The sequence below is a fragment of the Neltuma alba genome, unplaced genomic scaffold (assembly GCF_004799145.2).
Source record: "Neltuma alba isolate B1F8T4 unplaced genomic scaffold, ASM479914v2 tig00011507_pilon, whole genome shotgun sequence".
Lineage (NCBI taxonomy): Eukaryota > Viridiplantae > Streptophyta > Magnoliopsida > Fabales > Fabaceae > Neltuma > Neltuma alba.
In genome coordinates this window covers 41,218-63,655 of record NW_021636175.1, presented here as the reverse complement: position 1 = coordinate 63,655, position 22,438 = coordinate 41,218, and the positions used below count along the sequence as shown (strand labels likewise).

The 22,438-nt window shown below is 34.5% G+C and overlaps 1 pseudogene; it reads right to left on the bottom strand.

The window, feature by feature from the left end:
• Window positions 1–2,277: 2,277 nt before the first annotated feature.
• Window positions 2,278–7,264, bottom strand: LOC114714467 (ribonucleoside-diphosphate reductase large subunit-like; annotated as a pseudogene).
• Window positions 7,265–22,438: the final 15,174 nt, after the last annotated feature.

Here is a 22,438-nt window from a genome sequence, read left to right as displayed (position 1 = left end):
TAAAGTTTTTTTAGCCAGCAGAATTTGTAAAATTTACACACAAGAAGTTAGGCTAAATTATATCAAGTAAAACTATCAAGTTGTATGTCACATATAAATAATCTTTTATAATTCTTGAAATTTTACAAGAAATCTCCCCAAATTTTCACATTTATGCAGGAAACTCCCATCCTATTAGTTTTGTTTATTATTTCTCTGTAAATAGCTTAAAATTTATGGGCTTTAGTTGCGTATAACTCAAAGTTTGAGAGAGGTTATACACATTAAAAATATATAGTTTAAAAGGAATAAAAGTGATTAGTTTTGAGTTATCTTCATAGACTTGAAAATTTAGAGAGTTTATTTAGTAAGGGAAAAAATTATCAGTATAGTTAAAAAAAAAAAACTATTTACACCTCATTCCAAATTCAGAAAAATTTTATGTAATTTGGCCGAAACTTTATCTCATGTCAACCAGGCTCTCATGTTTTAACTTTTAAGTAAGTAATTGAGAGTTTGTTTATTAAATTTTACCTGGAAAACAGCCTAATTAGGATATATTACGATTTCCTCATAGCATGTCAAGATTTTTTGGGTTAAGCATGCCAAGAAATGTTAGTTTCTAGTATAAACATATTGTTGTACTCCTTTAATCCTTAATATAAGACCTAATTATTGAGTTGATTGTAGTCCTAAATATAATATCTATATCTCATATTTGTCAATTTTTTTCCTAAATTATCCTTATTGATACTTCCTCAATCATAATGAAGTAGAAGAAGGGATGATTTAAGAAGATAATTATATTATTTCAGGAAAAACATGTAATATTTCTTATGATTAACTAACTTATCTAATTTTCTTAATATAATCAAATTAGTTAAATACTCCCTTCCTCCATTATTATAAGATTCAATTTTTTAAATGGGTCTGTTTCTTTTATAAAATCCTCTTTGAGTCTGTCTAAACATTAATACATTATACCTTTTTATTATTTACACTCCTAATTTAATACATTTAATACATTCTCTTTCTTCATTTATCTCACTATTACTCTCTCACACTTATCCATTTATATATAGGGATATATTTGGGAAAAAATATATTTACTACATATTAATTGCTTTTATTGATTTTAACTGTTTTCTTAAACCGCTTAATTTAGTTAAAAGGATCTTATAATAAAGATGGAGGAGTAATGTTTTATATTAAAAACCGAAGAATATAAGTTAGGATAACATGCCACGATAGGGATAAGTTTTCATATATATATATATATATATATATAATAACTCAATGATTAATCTTCATCACATGATATCATTCTGAGACTTCGACTAATCCAATGACTCATTATAAATCCCTATTTCAAAAGATTTATAACGCATTTGGACAGATAAATTTGACATTTAAATCTCGCACTTAACACTACGCATTCAAAATCTTTAGCTTGGGTAGCACAAGAAATTCTAAATTCTAATACTTTAAAATCCTTTACTATAGTTCACATTTGAAATAACCAGGTTAAAGTTTTTGAGATAATAATGTTAAATTGAGGATTTATAATTCAAAAAAATAAAAATAATATAATTTACTTGTTTATCTTCTAAATAATGGGTTTAATCCAAATCCAAATTCAAATTTAAATCGATTTTTCAACCTTTGATTTGTTGGTCAAAACTCAAAAACAAACCTGCCATTCTGCTTATTTACATATATTTGAATATTTCCCTTAAAGAATAATTGTAAACTAATTCATGCCCATGGCTTGCCGCCGTCAAACTCGCCGCCGTCAACTTGCAATAACAGCTTCCTCCCCCTATCCGGTACACACTTGCTCCCCCCCCCCAAAAAAAAAAAGATTTTCTGCGGAATCTAGAATTTAATTGTCATGTTTTCTTATCCTTAATCCTAAACGTATGAATTAGATAAGAATTTAATTTTGATTTTAAATGCACGATCTTAGTCTATTTTTTCCCCCCTCATATTTATCAATTTTTCAAACAAATTTATTTAATTTATAAATTGATTTGTAATCTAATGTTAAAGAGAAATATTTTAAAAGCATAAGTTAATCTTGTTAGAATCATATAATTCTATTAACTTTTTTAATGTCCCAAATTAATTAAATAATTATCATGCAAAGCTCCAGTTTGATAGATAATGTTCTGAGACATCAGTTTAATGTGCACAATTTTATTTATTATTATTCTTTGTTTTCAATATAAGATGTAGTTTCTGGTGCAATTTGCATTACAAACTAAATCATTATTTATAACCAAAGGTAGTGCTTAGACATCACTACGAAGAAAATAACTATAGCACTAAACATAAATTATCCGAGAAGCACCAATAATTAACCAGCGAAACTGATATATACATACAAAGGGTTAAAAACATGTTGAGCTACAAACAAGTACATAGTATTTGACTAGTGAATCAAATAAGGTAGATCCTCGGACGTAGTGTCATTCTGTAATGATCGAAAGGTAATGGCTGTTGTTGTCAGGACGATGCCGTTCGAATGTAGGATTCTTCTTAACTTCCACAAGCCAAACACTCTTCACGGTTTGTCAGAGAGCATACCATTTGTGCCATCTTGGTTCCATCATCCTCCTGTTCCTGTTCCTGTTCCTGTTCCTCCCCTCCACCTTTGGATTTTCCTACATTTGCAAACAGAAATCTTTCTTATCAACATGATCATTAAACAAAATGAAATATAGATCATAATGAATTTCCATACCTTGAGAGCAGAGGTATCAACGGTGAACTTGATGCATCTGCTGCGGCTTGTGATCGGAGATAATACATTCCAGTCTTTAGACCCTATACCCAGACAGATGTCAATAACAATTAAAAAAATAAAATAGATGAGAATGACAAGTTGCTCTAGTGACAGCACAAGCCGTCACGCTTGGACAAGATCCTAAGCTCAGCCTAATGTTAACATATTTATGGAAGTGCAAGTATTAAATTGTATAACAATAAAAAAAAAATACCAGTAAAAAAGCAATCAATCTACAACCCATGGACTCTAGCCGGAAATTTCTAATAATTTGATCCAGGTTTTGAACTTCTGAAAAGTAGAATTACATACCTTGGACCATGCAATAGAAGTGTAAGAAGTAAGCTTTCCAAAGTTAGGTTGATCCATGTGAATGTTAAGCTCTGACTCTGATCTATGTAGCACCCACGATCAACAGCCATATCAACCAATGTCCTTTGCTTTATCTCCCAAACAGTTCTGAACAATACAAATTATGTCGGTAAGAACGCATTATCACCACATTTGGGTGGGTTAAAATAATGCAAGTCTCATACTTGTATATGAGCTTCAGCTCACTGGGTATTTCTGGGAGTTTCTGAACGGAACCATTCTCATAGATGATCTTATTCTTGATCGTGGGAGACCATAGTCCCATCTCAGTCAAGTCATGAAGAAAGGTGCTTGTTCACCCACAACAAATTCACCACTGAGAAATAAACAAGCATAACTTAGAAGGCGAGATAGGGCATTAACAAGACATGGGAAGCTGACAACACAAACCTTATGACCCTTCGACTATAGATATTAGAAGTATATGGCTCAAAACACTCATTGTTTCCAAGAATCTGGCTGGTAGATGCTGTTGGCATAGGGGCTACGAGAAGTGAATTTCTCACTCCATGCTTCGATATCATAATCCTGAGAGCATCCCAGTCCCAAAGCTTTGAGGGTGTCTCACCCCACATGTCTGGCTGGAGGATTCCCTGAGCAATACAAAAAATAATTCAAGACATTTGAAACTTAATAACAATGACTTTTTCTCAAAATGAGAAAAACTGAAAATGATTTCACAATTAGGTATATTATGTATGTATGTACCTTGCTCACAGGACTCCCACTATATGTTTCGTAGGGACCTTCCTTCACAGCCAAATCAGAAGAAGTTTTCAAAGCATGGTAATATATGGTTGCAAAAATCTCCTTGTTCAACTGCTGAGCCTGCATTTCACATCCAAGTAAACTATCAAATCAATGTACATCTCACTCAAAGTTGAGATGACAACCAGCCCCAACAAAATGATTTACCTCTGGTGAATCAAATGCCATGCCAAGCAGTATGAAAGTATCAGCAAGACCCTGAACTCCTATACCAATAGGTCTGTGACGCAAGTTTGATGTCCTTGCAGTTTCAACTGGATAGTGATTAACATCAATTATTTTGTTAAGATTGGTCGTCACCACTGCAGTAACCTGACATCAGCCAAAAGCCCATACAACCATTAAATTAAAATTCAAGTAAAGAAATGTCAGTACAAGGAAGTACAAAGGTTTTTTTCTTTCTTTTTTTGCTTGCCGCTAAAGCACTCAGCTCAAAGCTCAATTAAAGAACTTTAGGAAGATGTGATTTATTTAACAGTAAATGGTACCTCTGCCAGTTTATCAAAGTCAAAATAACGATTCCTAGAGCCTCTGCTCCCAACAAGCTTTGATGGATGAGACTCCATTGGCACACCCTACAGCAAGCAAGATAATGAATTCCAAATTGGAAGTAACCTTGAACAAAAACCAAATAAAAAATCAGTCTTATACATAAAGCATGCTAGAGATGCCCCACCTTCTCTCTTACAAACCGAGGGAGAGCAATTGACGCCAAATTGCATACAGCAGTTTCTGTTGGACTGGTATACTCAATTATCTCGGTACACAAGTTTGAAGACTTAATTGTACCTAAATTTTGCTGATTACTTTTCCTATTGCAAGAGTCCTAGGAAGAATATAAGAGTTTCAGCAAGAGCGGACATTACAAGAGGGACTAAAGCAGAATACTGCAGTAGAAATTTAACGAGTCATGGTAGACGACCTTAAAAAGCATGTAAGGGGTTCCAGTTTCAATCTGGGATTTTAGGATTTCAAACCAAAGATTCTGAGCCTGAACAACCTTTTTTGCTTTTCCCTGTGTTAAGATAAAAGCACACATGATAAGCATCACAGAAATAAACCGGAAAGGTGCAGTCAAAGCATACAATAAATATCCTACACAAACGAAGAGTGAACTTACTTCTCTTTCATAATGAAGATATAGTTTCTCAAATTCCTCACCCCAGCAATCTGCCAGACCAGGTGCTTCATTGGGACAAAACAATGACCATTCTCCATTACTCTGAACTCTTTCCATGAAGAGATCAGGTACCCATAGAGCATAGAACAAATCTCGAGCACGGTGCTCTTCCTGTAATAATAGCACCAGTTTATAAATAATACATATTTGAAGTAAAGTAGTATATGTACAACAAACTACTAATAATAGTTTGGACCATTTTCCCCTGATAGAAATTAAAGAATGCCATCCAATTTCTCTTTAGATCGTTCATACCTTTCCATGATTTTTTCGTAACTCCAAAAACTCAAATATATCAGCATGCCATGGCTCCAAGTACACAGCAAATGCACCTGCAAGTGCAAAGTTTATAAAGAAAAGGCATTTTACAAGAACATGAAAAAATGAATTATTTCCATAGAAAATATACCTTTCCGCTTGCCTCCCCCTTGATCAACATAACGAGCAGTGTCATTGTACACACGCAACATTGGAACAATACCATTGGATGTCCCATTAGTTCCACGAATATAACTACCTGTGGCTCGAATATTGTGAACAGAGACTCCAATTCCTCCAGCTGACTTGCTGATGACAGCACACTCTTTCAAAGTATCAAATATACCTTCTATGCTATCATCTTTCATGCACAGAAGGAAGCAACTACTCAACTGCCAAAACACATAAAGCCAATTTTAACAACTTATTGCTATACTTACGCAAGTAAATAGCATAAAAAAACATGACCAAGGGTTCATAGAACAATGAGATAAATGAATTGATGGGTGGCAGAAGCTTAAGTACTAATCATACTTGAGGTCTTGGAGTTCCAGCATTGAAAAGAGTAGGAGATGCATGAGTGAACCATCGCTGAGACATCAAATGGTATGTTCGGACAGCAGACTCTATGTCATCCTTGTGAATTCCAACAGCAACCCTCATTAGCATGTGCTGAGGCCTTTCCACAACCTTCCCTTGAACCTTTAGTAGATAGGATCTCTCAAGGGTTTTGAAACCAAAATAATCATAGTCAAAATCTCTGTCATAGATAATCTCACTGTCTAAACGAGCAGCATTCTGCAACCAGAAAGGAAACATGACAAACATAAGAACATGACTTGTGTTGAGATATTAACAGCCATGAACAAACTTAAATTGCACTTCCCAACCAATGATACGCACTGCATATAAACGAGCAGCGATCGGAAATGATACCTTCATGATCAATTCATAGACATCATCAGCTATAAGAGGAGCCTTCAAACCAGATCTCTCATTGAAATGATTGTACATGATTTTGACCCTGGAACCACCAGATTGACACTATAGTAAACAACAGATCTGCAAGCCTGGATAACGTAAACAAATATACCATTTGCAGAGATGCTTACGTCTCAGAAAATGACTTTTTAGTGTTCTTGTGGAGATTAGAAACGGCAATCCTAGCAGCCAACTGCAGATATGATCATGGAGAGCGAACATGTAAGAATAAACAGGCAGCAATAAGACCTTTTAAACCATTGATCCATCAGGAAAGCATATTCTCAAGTCCTTTTTCAGTATCCAGGCCCACAGAGCAAGGATTACATATTAACTAAAAGCGATGCAGACAAATCCCATCATCAAAGTCACAGAACTAGGGAAATCAAATTGAATGCAAATCTACAGGCACTCAAGACGTACTTCCCCCAAGATCTAAAATCAACACCGAAACCATAACGAAGGAGAAGAAAAACTCACACAAGCATAGTCAGGGTGGTTGGCAGTCATCGCAGCGGCGGTTTCAGCAGCCAATTCATCGAGTTGGCTGGTAGTGACACCCTTGTAAACACCAGCGCATACTTTTTGCGCCACCATGACGGGATCACAGTGCTCGGTACTCAGCCCATAACTGAGCTTCTTCAACCGAGCAGTTATCTTGTCGAAATGGACCGCTTCTTGGCGTCCATCTCTCTTCACGACATACATCTCTCACGAACCGAAGATAAGCGTTTCTCTGAAGAATTTCTTCGAACAGGTTAAGCGCACAAAGGCACAAGCTGGGTGAGAAGATAAGGCGCCAATAAATAGTAGATAATGGCGGGTGAGGCGTGGGGTTAGATGCTCAATTCAGCTTCCTGTGGAAGTTTGCAATTTGAAATTTTCCCGCCAGATTGTCCTTAGTTTCGAATTGGAGCAGCTGGCTCTTATCCCTTTGCCCTTTTGGACTGTTGACTGTGGTGGCGGGTAAATGGGAAGGGAGCTGGCAGTGCCCGGCCTCGCGAGGGGACCACTAATATAAAGGAGTTAAATGAGCTTAAAAAATGGTTAAAAATTAGTAAATCTAACATTAAAAAAGTGCTTAGATGAATATGAAACCATAATTTTAAAAGTGATTTTTTGAAGTATAAAATAAATATGTGAAAGCGTTTATCTTGGTTTAGAGAAAAGTGTTTTTTAAAAACATTTTTACCACTCGCCAAACACTCCCTAAGTTTAGTAACAATATTTTATTCGGTGTTAATAATACTAAATTTGTAAATAAAAACAAATTTTATTAATATTTTGTATTAACATTTAGTAATTTTCAGTTTTTTTGTTATTTAAAAAAAAAAATAAAGCAAGTTGCAGATATTTTTGGCAAAATATCACAATGATAATTACACTGATCAGGACATCTTCTGGAAAGTATTTTTAATTTTTTTTATAAGATTGTTTACGGTTTCAATGACTATTAAATTTTTTTTATACACGCCCATATTTAATAAGGGTAGTCAAAAAAGTAGAAACTAAAATGATGATAAAATTTAGCATACTTAATAAGAGAAATATTAAAAATTGTTTGAATTTAATGATAACCTTAATGGTTTTTTGTCCTCAATAAATGAATAATTTTTTATTGATATATGTGAATTAATTATAAGTATCTTCTCCTGAACACTAAGAGTACAAATGGAGATTACGGAATGAAATTATAGAAAACTCAAATTGTGAAAAATCCATGATATATTCTATTTCAATTATTCAAAATTGATTTAACCAATGAAAATAAAAAAGATAAAATTAACAATGATAAAAATAAAACAATAAAGAAACACTGACATTTAAAAAAAATAAAAGCTAATGTAACAACTTCTATCATGAAAATAATAAATTAACCCCGCCTTTCATACCCTGTCGATTCATGCTGCTCCCACGGTTCCAATTAGCTTGGAACCTCTCTTCTTCCTTTCTCATCATCTTCCTTTTTCTTTCTTTTTTTCTAACAATTAGATTAACATATTTCAATAGTTTAGATTTTAATTTTTTATAAACTATTTATAAAAAGATTTTAAAACCATTTAGTGCATTTGCAAACTATTAAGATTAAATTTTAATATAGTTTGTAATTATTTTTTTATTAATTTTTATAATTTAATATTTTAATAATAGTTTTTAAAAGATTTAAATTTGAATCATTAAAATATTAATCTAACAGTTAAAAAAAAAGAGAAGAAAATAAGATGTGAAAGAAAGAGGAGATGTTCTGAACAGTAGTCCGAACCCATTCCTCTTCAAAAATATTACCTCAATTTTTTCTCTAAAACAGTATAGTCAATTCTTATATATATATATATATATATATATATATAAAGACAATTTTATATAACATAGTAAAATGAGTAAATAAAAATCGACTAGTCACATTCGATCAATTTGAACAAAGTTCAAATGAATCGAGTGAGAAGCAAGGCTAGAACATCTGCAACATGAAAATAACAAAGAAAATAACAATTAACAAAAAATACAACTGAAAATAGAAAAACATAAAATAAAAAAAAACCATGCAGCAATTTTTCCTATAATATCCACATGATGATGCATAGTTAACAAAGGAGCCTGCCAACTCGCTTTACATTGCTTGCTTAGCTCTTTTAAGGTCCACCACCCATCACTTTAAGGATCCGTTTGGATCAGTGATTGGAAAAGTAGTTTATTAAAAAAAATAGCTTATGGAGAAGTGAAATTGAGTAAAAGTTAAATTGAATAACTTGAATTGTATTTGGATTGGAGTCCAGAAAAATTAGTTTGCAAAAGTAAGATTGGTAAAAAGTTGTTTGGATTATGATTGAGTAAAAGTATGTTTGGTTGTAAAATAACCAAAATGGGTATGAGTTTTAATAAATAATGAAACATGATAAAAAAATTTTATAATATAATGAATTTAAATTAATTTAATATGAAGAAGTGAAATTTAATGGGTGATTTAAAATTTAAAATTTTAAAAAAAAAAATATTTTAAAAACCAGGCTCCTTGGGCAGCAGAGTAATGAGCTTTTATGTTAATATGAGAGGGGTCATGGGTGATGAAAGCTTGGTAAAAAAAAAAAAACAAAGTGAATAGGGAATAATGGTAGAAGTGGGAGAACAATAAAGGAGGAAATTTAAAAAACAAAAAAAAGGACCCTCTAACAGCAGCGCAGTCGTGGGAGAGCTAAGGTGAAAAAAAAAACGAAGAAAGTTGAAATGAGAAAATATGGCAGAAGTGAGAGAAAAAAAACTCTGGCAAAAAATTAGAACATTGGCCCTAACACATCACAGCGGTTAAAAGCCATAATAAGCTCTTCAATAAGCTACAAAACTTAGCTTGAGCCACAACATACGTTTGTCAGCTTAAATTCCATAAGTTCTTTTTTTTTTTTAAAGCCCAACCAAACACCGTGATTTTTCCAATCGGGCTTATACTACAAATAAGTTAGTTTTGAGCCCCCCAAAAGCCCTGCCAAACGGACCCTAAATGGACTAAAAAGGGCTTGGCCACTTTTAACCATCTAGCAAATACAATAGTAACTACTTATACTAGCATGACTAAGTTTAACAAAAAGTACTCATTTATCACAATGTAATTTTTGTTGAAAAATATATTTAGTGCTCGACAATGGTTCGAATAAAATTGTCTCTAATAAAAAGATACAAATGCCTGGCAAAATAATAATAATAATGATAATAATAACTACTTACAATAAGCAAATTTATTCTAGATGTATTTAATGCAATTAGGGCCCTACACACTTGCACAATACTCCCCCTAATCCTTTTTGGGGCAAAATGATATTGTCACGACTTTGCTTCTAAACAATAAAATTCCATTGGGCCAATTGGGATTGAGTTTAGCAAAAGAGATCAATCCTTTACAATGTGACTAATTAAAGTTCGAATCCCCTATTAAGAGAGGTGCCTATATTTAGGGGTGTTTGGATAAAATCAAATCATGGTTTGGAGAATAGCTTCTGGAGAATAGATTTCTAGGAGAATAGATTCAGTGAAAAAGTGATTCTGATAAAGTAAGAGTGTTTGGATAGTTATTATCAAAAACACTTTTTATATGTACAAATTACTAAAAAGGGCATAAGTTAATATGATAATTACATAAAATATAGATTTTATGATATATTTTAATTTAAAGGACTAAAATTGTGAATAATATTTTTTTTACCAACATAATTAAGAACATATAAGAAAATATAATTAATAACAATTAATATGTGTATATATATTTATAAAATATGAGATTAAAAATGTTTTTGTAAAAAATGAATATTTTTTACCAATAGAAAAATATTATTTTATTTTAAAGATTATACATATAAAATACCATGATATTTTTTGACAAAATTAAATAAGCTCACATAAAACAATTTATTATTTATTGTAGTAATTAATAATAAACACACAACACATATATATGATTCTCTCAGGCTCTCCCTCGTACTGCGTCTGAAACAATGAGAAAGAGATGAATAATTGGGGAGGGGTATATCTGTTTGGGCCCAAGAAAACAACAAGACACATATCTTATAGGCTCTCACACTCTCCCTTTTTCCTCCAAAAGCAGAAAATTTTTGCTTTTGCCAAAACCATGGTTTTGGTTTTTTTTATGGTGTTTGGGTAATTCTTTCCCCAAACCATGGTTTGGATCATCACCCAAACACCCCCTTAGTACCTTACAATATCTTGAATAGAATTGCCTTTAATATAAAGATAGTAAGACACGTGTCTGGGGAAAAAAACCTCAATTAGTGAGGGCAATCAATTAGTCGAGGCAACCTTTAAATCTGCTAGTAAGGATCCTGGTAATGTTTTTTAGGCTAATATTGCCGAGCGAGGCAGGTTTAAATTCTTTTATTGGAATTGGGTGGTCCACTTTAGGGAGAAGATCAATGTATTTACCATTCTCTCATGTTGTTTAAAAACAAATTACATAATGTTGCATATTTTTCACTAATCAAGTTCCTTTGAGAATAGAATAAAACGAGGTTGTAAATCATATAGGCTTTGCATTTTTCATTTTGAGCATTATGATGTCACTTTAGATCATGTGAGAACCTCATCACTCAAAGTAGAGAAATTAGCAATCAAGCTTTCTTAACAAGTTTGACTATATTTATTGTCAAAGTTTCTTATGCCACACTGTTGCCAATTTTTGATATCCCCTGGAATGGTGAGTGGAGGTGTGTCTGGGAGCCTGTCTGGAGGAGATGCAAGGCTGCCACCTTCTACAAAGGAGGCCGATGCCTTGGATCAGAGTAGGAAGAAGGCTCGAAAAGATGAAGGAAAATTCTGGTGCCGCGAGTAAAGGATTGGATGGAGGATGGGTTAACCAGTGCTAAGAAAGATGTCGTTATGGGTGACTCGGCGGGACAGGTGCCACCGTTAAAGGAAGCAGGGAGCAAGAAGTTGTATAAGGATGCATTTGTGCAGAATGCCACTACTGATGAGGACAAGGAGGATTGGGAGGATGAAGATGAAGAATAGTGGAGTGATGAGAGATGAAAGGAGAAAATCAAGGTGGAACCAACAGAATAAGGACCGAATGTTATAATTTTCTTGGATGTTAAACAATGTTTGGCTAAAAAGTGGGGGAAGGCAGTAATCATTAAGCTTCTAATGCATATGATTAGAGAGGAATATTTGCACATGAAGCTTATCCAAATCTGGAAATTGCAAGAGGAGATGTTTGACATTATTGACATTAGGTCTAGGTTCTACTTGGTGAAGTTCAAGAAACATGCAGATTATGACTTTGCACAACCAAGGGACCATGGATGATCATGGATCACCATCTAGCAGTGCAACCATGGAGAGAGGATTTTGACTCAGAAAGAGAAACATTAAACGGATTGTGGCCTGGATACGGATTTCACGGTTACCATTAGACTACTATGACGAAGGCATTTTGCATGTCTTGGGGAGTTAGGTAGGGAAGGTCTTAAGAATCAAAAAAGCCACATTAGGTCGTAATAAGGGTTGATTTGCCAGAATCTAGGTTGAGATCAATCTCGTGAAGCCTCTCCTTCCACTCATACTGATTAATGGAATCGAGAAACAAGTGGAATATGAGGGTACATCTAATATGTTTCTTTTATGGATGTTTTTGGCATGACCACGATCATTGCCCCTATCACACAAACTAGTCAAAAGCAATTGATGCACGAAGACTGCGAGATAATAATAAGAAAGAGGGTAACTTTGGCAACATAACAAAATAAGGGACGTTAGAGAAAGGCACAAACTCGTCGGCAAACAACTTTGGCAAGGAGGGAGCCAAGTACGGGGAATGGATGATAGTGCAATAGGGAAGAGTAAGGAAACCGCATTCATGTGATACTAGGAGCGAGAAAGTCATGAAAGATCCTTGGAAGGAAGGCGGCACAAGAATCTCGGGATCTTGATTTAAGGCACTATCTGATGATGCAGGGGAAAATGAAGGAGTGAGCATTCAAGGGCAAATAATCTAGGCACCATTGACAGATATTTCAAATCAAGATAGAGCGTACAATCATAGGCATAAAAAAATAAAAGGGTGTCTGATAATATAAAGGAGCCAAGACAATAAAACACAATGACTGTTTATCAACAGAAAAAAGATGAATTGGGCCTCGATAAAGGTGAGCATTAGGAGTTGGGCCAAGTGGGTACCCAGGAAGAAAAGTCTAACTATATGGCTTTGGTGGTCAATGGAGATCAATCTATTAATGAAAAGGTAATCCTATTGGGCTCGATAACCCAAGAAGCAGATGACCCAATGGATCCAGGAGAAACAAACAAATGTGGCTTTATGATTCATCATAATCCTCTCTCTGTTGCGTAGGCCCCAGTTGATAAGATTGGTCAGAACGAGTCCTCAGATGAGGACATGAAGCTCTAAGCTTGTCTACATGCCCTTTTGCTTTTTCCATGTGTTGTTTTATGGATTGCCTAATATGGAATTGTAGGGGAGTTGGAGGCCATGCATTCCCTCGACTCTTGGAAGATTTGCTAAAGATGCACAAGTTTCAGTTTCTTGTGCTGTTAGAACCGCAACAATGTGTAGATAAGGCTATCAAAATTAGTAAATGTTTGAAGTTCAAGAATTTCATATTGATTGATGCTCAAGATTTTAGTGGTGGAATATGGTGTTTCTAAGGAGATGATGCTACCTTTCGGGTACTCTTAAAAACAAACCAGGCTCTACATGGGGTTCTCCATGAAGGAGATATGAATGAGTATCTCTTGACAGTAGCGTATGGTAGCCCAAGGTTCAGTAATAGAAGAAAGTTGTGGGATGATTTGTGACAGATTAGCTCGAACATCTTGGCTCTTTAGTGTGTTTTGGGTAACTTTAACATTGCCCTTCATGAAAATGAACGAGTCTCCAAAGCTCTCCAAAACACAGGCATTGATACCCTGTTTAGATGTTGTGTAGCCAATTGTGGACTCTCAAATTTAGAATTCTATGGGCCCTCCTTCACTTGGAGTAGTAAGGAGAGTTTTAGCAAAATTGATCATGCACTGGTTAACAATACGTGGAGACAGAAGTTCCTTCACAGCCGAGCAATTCACCTACCCAGGTGCAAATCTGATCATACTCCCTTACTTTTGAAGTTTGACGAGTGCTCTCCTTAAGTGCAGAAAAAGGATTGCCCTTTTCGTTTCTTCACTACATGGATCACACATAAGAGGTTTGGGGACTTCGTGAAGAGCTCTTGGGGTGATGCTACATGGTGTGACAATGTAGGTGCATTCACTAAACAAGTGTTGCAGTGGAGCAAGGAGGTGTTCATGCATATTGGACACTAGAAAATAAGGTTGAACAAACAACTTCAGGCGTTAGAACGTCGTACAGCTCACCAACCGAACTGTAATGGGTTAATCTTGGAACGTTTGGAAGCAGCTTGAAGAGCTCCTGCTTTAGGAGGAAATCATGTGGCTCCAAAAGTCCAAGTGCAACTGTTGTTCCTTCAGAGATAGGAATACTCACTATTTTTACTCAATGGTGAGTAGTCGATAGAAAGGGAACTGCATTGAGGCCCTCAAGCTAAATACTAAAGAGTGGTCATATGATATTGATGAGATTATGAAGCCAGGAATGAAATATTTTGCTAACCTTTACAAGGAGGAAGGTGCTAATCCACTTTCAATCATCTTTGATATTACATACCCGCGAATCAATGATGAGATGATGTACTAGCTCAACAGTAGAGTCTCGACGGTGGAAATTAAACAAGCATTATTTGATATGGGTCCTTTGAAGCCCCAGGTCTGGATGGGCTAAACCCACTATATTTTCAGAGCCAATAGGAAGTAGTGGGACATTCGGTTATCGATATGGTTAGCGGGATCATGGTTGACCCGAAAGAAGTTCATCATATTAATAATACTTCGATTATTGTTATCCTAAAAGTTGATTCTTCTGAATCCTTTCACGACTTTAGACTAATCAATCTCTATAATATTATCTATAAGGTGGTGACTAAGGCTCTATCCAATTGACTCAAGAAAATAATTCTAAATATCATCTCTCCTAACCAGGGTAGTTTTGTCTCTAGTAGACATGGTATAGATAATATTATCCTTGCACAGGAAATCATTCACTCCATGAGCCATAAGGGAGGAAAGAAGTGTTTTATAGCCCTCAAAATCGACCTAGAGAAGGCTTATGACTAGTTGAGATGAGGTTTTATTATATAGTGCTTGGAGGAAGTGAGGCTTCCCTCTTAGATGGTTAGGATTATTAAGGAATGCATATCTTCTCCCTCAATGAGTTTGATGTGGAATGGGGAAAGAGCTAATGCTTTCTCCCTAATATAAGGTATTAGATAGGGAGACCCGCTATCTCCTTACATGTTTGTTATTTTAATGGAGCGATTGGCCCATTTGATGCAGGTTAACATAGGAACGACAATTTCTCATTTATTCTTTACTGACGATCTCTTTCTTTTTATGGAAGCCAATTTAGAGCAAGCAGGTGTTGTTAAAGCATGCCTTGGTGATTTCTGTGAGTTATCTAGAGAGAAAGTTAATGCTCAGAAGTCCAGGATCTTTTTCTCTGCTAACGTTAATCATACTAGGAAACAGGAGATCAGTGGTTTTCTTGGTTTTACTTTGACGAGTGACTTGGGAAAATACCTGGGATGCCCTTTCACCATAAGAGAGTCACCAAACAGACTTACCAGTGTATTCTGGATAAAATGGATAGTTGTTTATCGAGTTGGAAAGCAACATCTTGTCCTTTACGACTAGACATACCCTTGTATCTACGGTGGTCTCCACTATCCCATTGTATGCTATGCAAACTTCTCCGCTCCCCTACTCAGTTTGCGATGGTATTGAGAAACGTGGTAGATCATTCCTCTAGGGTAATACAGACCATAACAAAAAGCCATATTTAGTGGCTTAAGAGGATATATGCCATGGTAAAAACGAAGGTGGGCTAGGGCTTTGGGAAGCAAAATGAGGCTCATATGATAAAGTTAGGGTGGAATATGATTCGGTATCCAGATGCTCTATGGGTGCGTTTCCTTAAAGAAAAAAACAAATACAGCAATGACATCATTCCAAAGATAAAGGAGGGATGGAAGGGGTCATAGTCTTGGAAAGGGATTAAATGAAGCTAGAAGGACATGTTGTGGGGTCTAGAATGGGACGTGGGAGATAGAATGAAGATAAGTTTTTAGAATGACAAATGGGTACCCAATTTAGAACCCTTAGTCAATTACGTCATGGCTTGAATACCAGATAGTATGTCGAAGTGTATGGTCAGGGACTTTATCACAACAAATGGTGAATTGTGTTGTGCTTAAGTGTGTAAGTATTTGCCTCTACAAATCATTCAGGAAATAGAAAAGGTCCTGATTATTGGTCCTGGCCTGCGAGGTGATGTACCGAGGTGGTGTTGGTCGAGCACTAGTGAGTTTACTATTAAATCCATGTATTCCAGTATCTCGACTTCTTTGAATCACGTCTCTACTGGACTCTGGAGGAGTATCTAGAAGGTAAAGGCCCTTTAGAGATGCAAATCCTTCATGTGGCTTGCATCACACCGATGACTACTTACGAATGCTTTTAGATTCGATTGTGACTTCTTGGATACGGATAGGTGTCCTTTATGTCAGGAGGAACGTGAAACTTGCATGTTTGCACTATGCACATATAAGTTTGCCTAAGAAAGTTAGCAAGCCATGATTCCAAGTAGCTTGCAAGGTGAGTTCTTTCGGCAAGACGACGTAGATCTATGGTTCCAATAGAACCTACAACAAAGTGTAAAATCCAATAGTATGGCCTGGAGTTCATTATTTGTGATCGGATGTCGTAATATTTGGCTTGCACATAATAGGTTGGTGTTTCAGGGCCAACTAGAGCCTCCAGGTACTTTGAAGGCAAGAACACTAGCATGTGCGACATGGGCTAGTGTGGTATGAGCGTGTTTCGGGGGACTCGTGAATGAAATGTAAGATGGTACACCCCAAAGGAAAGTTGGGTGAAGGTTAGTGTTGATGGAGCACGAAGTATTGTCACACAAATGGCAGCATGTGGGGGAGCAGTGAGAGATCATCGGGAGCAGTTGATGCAAGGCTTTATGGTGAATCTAAGTACCAAAAGTTGCACCTTTGCAGAGCTTAGTGGAATACTTTGGGGACTCAAGTTGGCCTGGGATTTTGGAGCTGGGAAAGTCGAAGTAAAAGTGATTGTGAAGAGGTGATCATGTGGATTAATGGCAACATGCAACTAAATAATGAGAACGCAGTACTGCTTCAAGAAGTACACCGGTTCACACAAAGGGATTGGTTACTGAGAATCACTTTGTGTGCAAAGGAAGCAAATGTGGTGGCTGATCTGTTAGCTAAAAGAGCCCTGGATATGCTTTTAGGACTAACTTGCTTTGGAGAACTAGTAGATTGCATTAGTCATGCTTTACGGGAGGATGAGAGGCACTGTATGAATACTAAGAGTAGTTCTCTGGATAGTGGCTAATACAGCCTGAGCGTCGTGTACTTGATGCTATAAAAAAAAAGTTTCTTATGCCATGTTTGGTACAATGGAATTAATTAAGATGAAAATGGAAATGGACATGAATATGGAAACGGTAATGAAGAAGGATATGTGACCTGATAATGTGTTTGGCATGTACATGGAATTTTTGTATAAAAATATTGAAATACCCTCTTTTTAGAAAACTCATCCACTCTATTGAAATATTTATAAAAACTCATTCTCCTCCCTTAAACCCAGAAAATCACACACAACAGGGACAATAACCTTGCATTATTAGCTAGAAATCATGAAGCCATACTAATAATAATAAGGAAAAGAAATGGAATCATGAAGCCAAGCAATGGAACAATGGAAAATTCTAAGAACTTAAAAGAAATACTTCAACCAATCCCTACACCTAATCATATAGTTACATAACCTGAAAAAGTGAATTGTTTCATGATTCATCCCATTTGTCACCATCAGGTTTGGCTCCCACAAATGATTTAGTCAATATAGTTTGAAGTCTTCCATCAATGATCTCTGAATGGACTATGATTAACGATGAGTAATTCTGCAAAGGTAAAAGGGGTCACTGTGAAGCTAGATCACAAAGGTGGAGGTGGAGAAGACAGAAGAGGTGAAGAAAGCTTAGTAAAGTCGATTGAGATGGTCATCGATAAAGGAGTTTAATGGCGGCGGCGGTGTTAATGAGTAGAGAGGGGTTTATTTTGGTGGCAGACTAAGCCATGACTCAGAATGATGAAGGGCTTGAAGATCTATGACCTTGCCATCAAAGAAAATTGTTGTCGACAGGTTGGCCTCCACTGTTGAAATTGTGAGCACAAGCCGCCAATAAACCTTGATGCTAATGGAAGGGCAAGGAAGATGGTGTTATGAAGATTCAAAAGGGAGAGGCAAATGTTGTAACACCTTAATTTTAGACCATATGTAGAGCCAAAACAAGTCAATTGGAATAGCATTATATGACATTAAACTTGGAAAACCTTGTTTTGGAAAAAAATTTATTCTTGAGTTACTATTCACTTGGTAACCCTAAAATTTTGTCAACTTTAAAAATTCATAAATAACACTAGAAAAATTGAAACAAAGTGGTTCTAAGTTTTATTTGAAGCTTTCTGAGTGATCTTCAAACAAAAAATACTCTTTGCTCAAAAATCTATTTTGGTTGACCCTGGTTTTCCCACAAATATGTACTATTCATATGGTAAATTTTTAATTTTTTAGAATTTATACCTAACTTTTGTTAGGCATAACTTTTTGTACAAAAATCCAATTTTAGTGAATAAAGCTAAAAATGAGATCTATTATGCTACCAAGTTTCAACATCAAATTCACTCATTTGCTCAAAATCAGGTGAACTCCAAAATAAGTGCAAATTAGGTCATTTTCATCCCTCTTACACTCCATTCTTACAACATTACGTCACATCATTTCATAGGAATCATTTACTATGCCAAATAGCATATAATCATACTCTAATTATGCTGTAAAACATATAAAAATCATCCAACCATAGTTATTACATAATTACATAACATTATCCAAATAGTCCATAATAAGTAATTCTTCAAGCAATTGCCACCTCCTTGCCTTTCCCTTTAACACTTCCATCTCCTAAATGTTTATGATTTAAACATAATTGGGGTGAGCAGAGATTATCAATCATAGTATCAAAATGCAATGTTAGTTCATTTCATTGCAAGCATTTAACTTACACATTATTATGCCGTTAACATGCCATCAACATGCCATTGAAAAAGAGCACATATAACATCATTAAACACAGTCCAACATTTATAACTCAACCACATCATGGCACATACACATAACATAAATAACCAATGTAATTCAATACTAAAATATTAAGTTCTTGCTACCTCTTGACAAATTTGATTCCTTGATTCCTTCCTCTTGTTCTTGAGCTCTTTCTTGTTCAGTGTCAATGCCTATCAAGTAAACAATAGTGGCATTCCAATCAACTTAATAATTCTATTAAATACTTTAACCTAAAATCCTAACCCTCTAACCTTTATTTTAGGGTTTAGTATCATCTTCCTTAACTTAACTTCCACATGCTTTTCCTACATGATTTTTCATGTAGAATCTATATATAGACTTAGACTTATCAAAATTCAATTCCTTCCCCCATAAACATACTTGGATGAGAGGTACCCTTACAAAGTCAAAAATCTCATTTTCAATTTTAATGCTTCCAAACAAATGTTCTTTTTATATCCCTACATAATTTCATCTTCTAAACTCACTGGAAGTATCAAAATAACAAAAATTGAATCCTAGCTCAATGAACTAGGTCTGGCTGAAACATAACATAAGTTTCACAACTTAAAATTCTTCCATGGATAAAGTTTAAACACTATTTTCCAACGATTCTCTAGCCCTTAATCTATATACAAACTTTAAATCATTCATATCTCATCATAAACCAAATTGAACAGCACCAAACCTTAGGGTTTCTAACCTTTAACTTCCATCAAAATGATATTTCAAACCATAGAACGGCACAAACTAAAGGAAAATCCAAGCTCTGACCTTGGTTTAACACTTGATTTGACCTAGGTTTTGTTTGAACATCTCTTCCTCCTTCTTCCTACCTTGGCTGAAATATTCTCCTCTCCTTTCACTCTTGAACTTGCCAAAACTTTGGCCATGAAGGAGGGAGTGGAGTATTTATAATACAAGCTAGTTTACCTTATGGTAATCTTCCAAAATCACCATTAACTTTTACCTTAACACACTTGTACACATCTTGCTCCTTCTTGTCTCAAGATCACGCCACCTTAGCCCTTTAAGTGTCCTCCTCATTTAATTCCCAAGCCACCTCATAGGACACCTCATATACCATCTATCACACATGCGGAAAAATAACCATTTTTTATTCAACAATTTCATTCTTCCAAGCTTAACCTTTAACAATGTATATTATTCCATTCATATCCTCTCTCCCCTCATTTGGAAACATTTTGATGTAGAAGAATTGGAAAAAAATTTGACCCACCAAGTATAAGACTATCACACTGTATAATCTCATAATGTCGGTTGAATTTTTCTTGAATCCTGTTAAATCCAGTGCTTCTAAAAATTCATTTCTCTATGCTAATAGCTTCCTTTTAATGAGAAGAGGTTTTGCTAATTTTATCAGATTTTATTTGACCAATAACTCCTTCAATTAAATTTTTCCTGAAATCAGCTTTTTACTAATATAATTTAGCTTTAAATATTTTAAAGCTAACCTCTATAATTTTCAGAGGCCAAAAATAATTTTAAAATTCATAATAAATTTTTAAATAAATTTTCTCATTTTTTCATGAATTATTGAGGCATCTAAATATTTTAAATAATTCAATTTGACTAATTTTTTCTTAATTAGCTAAAATTTCTTGAAATTACAAAAAATTCCAAAATAAATATTTTTCATGTTATTTTCATCTTTTAAGCCTCAAACATTATCCTCAACCCTTTATTCTATTTTTCTTGAATTTTTGAGAATTTTTAGAATTTTCAAGCATAATTTTCAATTCTATCCTTCCTTGACAAATTTTTTTCAAAATGACGGTCAAGTCCTTCCCCAGGTTTCACTTTAAAAGTTGTTTTATCTACATTTTTGCTACACTACCTGACTCTCAGTCCATCCTAAATTCTTATGAGAATAGGGACATGAAACTGGAAATCTTTAGGTCACAGCAGGGAAACCATTTCCATCACTTTTGAGGGATATGGAAATGGAATTTTTCCATATTCCATGCTGCCAAAAATGCTCAAAGCATGTAATTAGATTCTATTTCCATCTCTATGTGCCTAATTCCATCATACCAAACAGGCTAAAGAAGTTAAAAGCCATGTCTTGATCATTTAAAAAGAGCTTCAAAACTTTATTTCCTCAAATAATGGTTAGTGAGTGAAGACATTGTGTTTTTATCTATAAATTGAAGCTAATTTTGGGTAGCTTTTTGCAACCAAATCAACTCCATCGAGCAACAAGTTTATTCTAATTAATGAATTGAAAATAGAATTGGTAATTTAACTTATCAAGACGATGATTTAAAGGTTAAGGGTCTAACAGTAATTGAATTAGAATTAATCCAATCATGCTTAAATTGATATAATTTAATTAAAACATATGAAAATATTCACATAACCTTAAAAGAGTATTAATTCACAAAAAAAAATCGTATATTCAACATATAATCTAACAAAATAGAGTTACTAAAATACAAATATGATGAAGTATTTTTTTTAAAACTTAAAACGATGTCATTTCAGACTCAATAAGAGGGAAAAATAAATCTAATTCAATTGACCTGTTTGAAACTTTAAACTAGATTAGTTAAGGGATTAGTTCACATAATTTAACTAACTAGCTTTTAATACTATGATTATAGTTATTCTATAGAGAATATTTAAGTCTTTTCAATCTATTTTTATCATTAGCACGCTTTGCCTTGTCAATGCCTTCAAGGTGTTCCATGATCTCTCCTTTCCTTTTTAGAATATTACTGAGATTTTGTTCATTGAATTGGGCAACATAAATTTTAAAGTGGAAAACTTTCTCAAGAGTGTTAAATATGATAGTTTTAATGATGTGAAATATTGGAAAAAAGTTTGAATAGTATATATATATCTCATTATATTTAATGTGATTATCTTGTGTAGTTTGGTTAGTAAAAGAAAAGAGCTATCATATTGAACTTTAGAGACTATCATGTTGGGTTATGGAGAATGATCAAGAAGAAGAAGAAGAAGAGAGATTGAAGAAAGAACTTGCAAGATCAAATGAGAGTATTAGGACTCGAGTTTTGGAAGCTAAAGTGCCTCTCTATTCTACTATGGTTTTCAACTTTCATATGTGTTGGGTATTTCTGAAACACCTCATAAAACAAAAAAATCGTTTGTGGATAAACTTGATTCATATGAAACTAGACTCATAATGTACTACCTCTGATCCTTAATATAAGACCTTGTTTAACTTTGATTTTGGTCCTAAATATAAGATTCTAATCTATCTTGTCTCTCATATTTATATATTTTTTCGAAGGAAGTCCTTCTAATAATGATAGTTTTAGCCAATACACTTGATTAGT